Raw genomic sequence first — 6,120 nt, forward strand, 5'->3', positions numbered from 1 at the left:
GGTCAACACAGGGACTGTAGTAGAGACTGGTCAACACAAGACCTGTAGTAGAGACAGGTCAACGCAGAAACTGTAGTACATACTGGTCAACACAGAAACTGTAGTAGAGACTGATCAACACAGAAACTGTAGTAGCGACTGGTGAACACAGAAACTGTAGTAAAGACTGGTCAACACAGAAACTGTAGTAGATAGTGGTCAACATAGAAACTGTGGTAAAGACTGGTCGACACAGGGACTGTAGTAGAGACTGGTCAACACAAGAACTGTAGTAGAGACAGGTCAACGCAGAAACTGTAGTACATACTGATCAACACAGAAACTATGGTAAAGACTGGTCGACACAGGGACTGTAGTAGAGACTGGTAAACACACAAACTGTAGTAGATACTGGTCAATACAGAAACAGTGGTAAAGTCTGTTCGACACAGGGACTGTAGTAGAGACTGGTAAACACAGAAACTGTAGTATAGACTGGTGAACACAGAAACTGTAGTAGAGACTGGTCAACACAGGGAATGTAAAATACACTGTTCAACACAGAGACTGTAGTAGAAACTGGTCAACAAAGAAAATGTAGTAAAAACTGGTCAACACTGAAACTGTAGTAAAGACTGGTCAACACAGAATCCGAATTAGAGACTGGACAATAGAAAAAAACTGTAGTAGAGACTGGACTACACAAGAACTGTAGTAGAGACTGGTCAACGCAGAATCTGTAGTAGAGACTGATCAACACAGAAACTGTAGTAGAGACTGGTCAACACAGAAACCGTAGTAGAGACTGGTCAACACAGAAACTGTAGTAGATACTCGTCAACACTGAAACTGTAGTAGAGACTGGTCAACACAGAAACTGTGGTAGAGACTGGTCAACACTGGGACTGTAGTAGAGACTGGTCAACACAAGACCTGTAGTAGAGACAGGTCAACGCAGAAACTGTAGTACATACTGGTCAACACAGAAACCGTAGTAGAGACTGATCAACACAGAAACTGTAGTAGAGACTGGTCAACACAGAAACCGTTGTAGAGACTGGTCAACACAGAAACTGTAGTAGATACTCGTCAACACTGAAACTGCAGTAGAGACTGGTCAACACAGAAACTGTAGTACATACTGGTCAACACAGAAACTGTAGTAAAGACTGGTCAACACAGAAACTGTAGTAGAGACTGGTCAACGCAGAATCTGTAGTAGAGACTGGTCAACACAGAAACTGTAGTAGAGACTGGTCAACACAGAAACTGTAGTAGCGACTGGTCAATACAGAAACTGTAGTAGAGACTGTTCAACACAGAAACTGTGGTAGAGACTGGTCAACACAGAAACTGTAGTAGAGACTCGTCAACACAGAAACTGTTGTATAGACTGTTGAACACAAAAACTGTAGTAGAGACTGGTCAACACAGGGACTGTAATAGAGACTGTTCAACACAGGGACTGTAGTGGAGACTGGTCAACACAGAAACTGTAGTAGATACTCGTCAACACTGAAACTGCAGTAGAGACTGGTCAACACAGAAACTGTAGTACATACTGGTCAACACAGAAACTGTAGTAAAGACTGGTCAACACAGAAACTGTAGTAGATAGTGGTCAACATAGAAACTGTGGTAAAGACTGGTCGACACAGGGACTGTAGTAGAGACTGGTCAACACAAGAACTGTAGTAGAGACAGGTCAACGCAGAAACTGTAGTACATACTGATCAACACAGAAACTATGGTAAAGACTGGTCGACACAGGGACTGTAGTAGAGACTGGTAAACACACAAACTGTAGTAGATACTGGTCAATACAGAAACAGTGGTAAAGTCTGTTCGACACAGGGACTGTAGTAGAGACTGGTAAACACAGAAACTGTAGTATAGACTGGTGAACACAGAAACTGTAGTAGAGACTGGTCAACACAGGGAATGTAAAAGACACTGTTCAACACAGGGACTGTAGTAGAGACTGGTCAACAAAGAAAATGTAGTAAAAACTGGTCAACACTGAAACTGTAGTAAAGACTGGTCAACACAGAAACTGTAGTAGAGACTGGTCAACATAGAAACTGTAGTGGATATTGGCCAACACAGAAACTGTAGTGGAGACTGGTCAACACAGAGACTGTAATAGGGACTGATCAACACAGGGACTGTAGTAGAGACTGGTCAACAAAGAAACCGTAGTAGAGACTGGTCAACACAGAATCCGTAGTAGAGACTGGTCAATAGAGAATCTGTAGTAGAGAATGGTCTACTCAAGAACTGTTGTAGAGACTGGTCAACGCAGAAACTGTAGTAGAGACTGGTCAACACAGAAACTGTAGGAGAGACTGGTCAACACAGAAACTGTAGTAGAGACTGTTTAACACAGAAACTGTAGTAGAGACTGGTCAACGCAGAAACTGTAGTAGAGACTCGCCAACACAAAAACTGTAGTATAGGCTGGTGAACACAGAAACTGTAGTAGAGACTGGTCAACACAGGAACTGTAATTGAGACTGTTCAACACAGGGACTGTAGTAGAGACTGGTCACAAAGAAAATGTAGTAAAGACTGGTAACACTAAAACTGTAGTAAAGACTGGTCAACACAGAAACTGTAGCAGAGACTGGTTTACAAAGAAACTGTAGTAGATACTGGCCAACACAGAAACTGTAGTAGAGACTCGTCAACACAGAGACTGTAATAGGGACTGGTCAACACAGGGACTGTAGTAGAGACTGGTCAACATAGAAAAAGTAGTAGAGACTGGTCAACACAGAATCCGAATTAGAGACTGGACAATAGAAAAAAACTGTAGTAGAGACTGGACTACACAAGAACTGTAGTAGAGACTGGTCAACGCAGAAACTGTAGTAGAGACTGATCAACACAGAAACTGTAGTAGAGACTGGTCAACACAGAAACCGTAGTAGAGACTGGTCAACACAGAAACTGTAGTAGATACTCGTCAACACTGAAACTGTAGTAGAGACTGGTCAACACAGAAACTGTGGTAGAGACTGGTCAACACAGGGACTGTAGTAGAGACTGGTCAACACAAGACCTGTAGTAGAGACAGGTCAACGCAGAAACTGTAGTACATACTGGTCAACACAGAAACTGTAGTAGAGACTGATCAACACAGAAACTGTAGTAGAGACTGGTCAACACAGAAACCGTAGTAGAGACTGGTCAACACAGAAACTGTAGTAGATACTCGTCAACACTGAAACTGCAGTAGAGACTGGTCAACACAGAAACTGTAGTACATACTGGTCAACACAGAAACTGTAGTAAAGACTGGTCAACACAGAAACTGTAGTAGATAGTGGTCAACATAGAAACTGTGGTAAAGACTGGTCGACACAGGGACTGTAGTAGAGACTGGTCAACACAAGAACTGTAGTAGAGACAGGTCAACGCAGAAACTGTAGTAGAGTCTGGTCAACACAGAAACCGTAGTAGAGACTGGTCAACACAGAAACGGTAGTAGATACTCGTCAACACTGAAACTGTAGTAGAGATTGGTCAACACAGAAAATGTGGTAGAGACTGGTCAACACAGGGACTGTAGTAGAGACTGGTCAACACAAGACCTGTAGTAGAGACAGGTCAACGCAGAAACTGTAGTACATACTGGTCAACACAGAAACTGTAGTAGAGACTGATCAACACAGAAACTGTAGTAGAGACTGGTGAACACAGAAACTGTAGTAAAGACTGGTCAACACAGAAACTGTAGTAGATAGTGGTCAACATAGAAACTGTGGTAAAGACTGGTCGACACAGGGACTGTAGTAGAGACTGGTCAACACAAGAACTGTAGTAGAGACAGGTCAACGCAGAAACTGTAGTACATACTGATCAACACAGAAACTATGGTAAAGACTGGTCGACACAGGGACTGTAGTAGAGACTGGTAAACACACAAACTGTAGTAGATACTGGTCAATACAGAAACAGTGGTAAAGTCTGTTCGACACAGGGACTGTAGTAGAGACTGGTAAACACAGAAACTGTAGTATAGACTGGTGAACACAGAAACTGTAGTAGAGACTGGTCAACACAGGGAATGTAAAATACACTGTTCAACACAGGGACTGTAGTAGAAACTGGTCAACAAAGAAAATGTAGTAAAAACTGGTCAACACTGAAACTGTAGTAAAGACTGGTCAACACAGAAACTGTAGTAGAGACTGGTCAACATAGAAACTGTAGTGGATATTGGCCAACACAGAAACTGTAGTGGAGACTGGTCAACACAGAGAGTGTAATAGGGACTGATCAACTCAGGGACTGTAGTAGAGACTGGTCAACAAAGAAACCGTAGTAGAGACTGGTCAACACAGAATCCGTAGTAGAGACTGGTCAATAGAGAATCTGTAGTAGAGAATGGTCTACTCAAGAACTGTTGTAGAGACTGGTCAACGCAGAAACTGTAGTAGAGACTGGTCAACACAGAAACTGTAGGAGAGACTGGTCAACACAGAAACTGTAGTAGAGACTGTTTAACACAGTAACTGTAGTAGAGACTGGTCAACGCAGAAACTGTAGTAGAGACTCGTCAACACAAAAACTGTAGTATAGGCTGGTGAACACAGAAACTGTAGTAGAGACTGGTCAACACAGGAACTGTAATTGAGACTGTTCAACACAGGGACTGTAGTAGAGACTGCTCACAAAGAAAATGTAGTAAAGACTGGTAACACTAAAACTGTAGTAAAGACTGGTCAACACAGAAACTGTAGAAGAGACTGGTTTACAAAGAAACTGTAGTAGATACTGGCCAACACAAAAACTGTAGTGGAGACCCGTCAACACAGAGACTGTAATAGGGACTGGTCAACACAGGGACTGTAGTAGAGACTGGTCAACATAGAAAAAGTAGTAGAGACTGGTCAACACAGAATCCGTATTAGAGACTGGACAATAGAAAAAAACTGTTGTAGAGACTGGACTACACAAGAACTGTAGTAGAGACTGGTCAACGCAGAAACTGTAGTAGAGACTGATCAACACAGAAACTGTAGTAGAGACTGGTCAACACAGAAACCGTAGTAGAGACTGGTCAACACAGTAACGGTAGTAGATACTCGTCAACACTGAAACTGTAGTAGAGATTGGTCAACACAGAAAATGTGGTAGAGACTGGTCAACACAGGGACTGTAGTAGAGACTGGTCAACACAAGACCTGTAGTAGAGACAGGTCAACGCAGAAACTATAGTACATACTGGTCAACAGAGAAACTGTAGTAGAGACTGATCAACACAGAAACTGTAGTAGAGACTGGTCAACACAGAAACCGTAGTAGAGACTGGTCAACACAGAAACTGTAGTAGATACTTGTCAACACTGAAACTGCAGTAGAGACTGGTCAACACAGAAACTGTAGTACATACTGGTCAACACAGAAACTGTAGTAAAGACTGGTCAACACAGAAACTGTAGTAGATACTGGTCAACATAGAAACTGTGGTAAAGACTGGTCGACACAGGGACTGTAGTAGAGACTGGTCAACACAAGAACTGTAGTAGAGACAGGTCAACGCAGAAACTGTAGTAGATACTCGTCAACACTGAAACTGCAGTAGAGACTGGTCAACACAGAAACTGTAGTACATACTGGTCAACACAGAAACTGTAGTAAAGACTGGTCAACACAGAAACTGTAGTAGATACTGGTCAACATAGAAACTGTGGTAAAGACTGGTCGACACAGGGACTGTAGTAGAGACTGGTAAACACAGAAAGTGTAGTAGATACTGGCCAACACAGAAACTGTAGTGGAGACTCGTCAACACAGAGACTGTAAAAGGGACTGATCAACACAGGGACTGTAGTAGAGACTGGTCAACATATAAACCGTAGTAGAGACTGGTCAACACAGAAACCGTAGTAGAGACTGGTCAATAGAGAATCTGTAGTAGAGACTGGTCTACACAAGAACTGTAGTAGAGACTGGTCAACGCAGAAACTGTATTAGAGACTGGTCAATACAGAAACTGTAGTAGAGACTGTTCAACACAGAAACTGTAGTAGAGACTGGTAAACAGAGAAACTGTAGTAGATACTGGCCAACACAGAAACTGTAGTGGAGACTCGTCAACACAGAGACTGTAAAAGGGACTGATCAACACAGGGA

This window comes from Saccoglossus kowalevskii, chromosome 11, assembly GCF_978046115.1.
Source record: "Saccoglossus kowalevskii chromosome 11, keSacKowa6.1, whole genome shotgun sequence".
NCBI lineage: Eukaryota > Metazoa > Hemichordata > Enteropneusta > Harrimaniidae > Saccoglossus > Saccoglossus kowalevskii.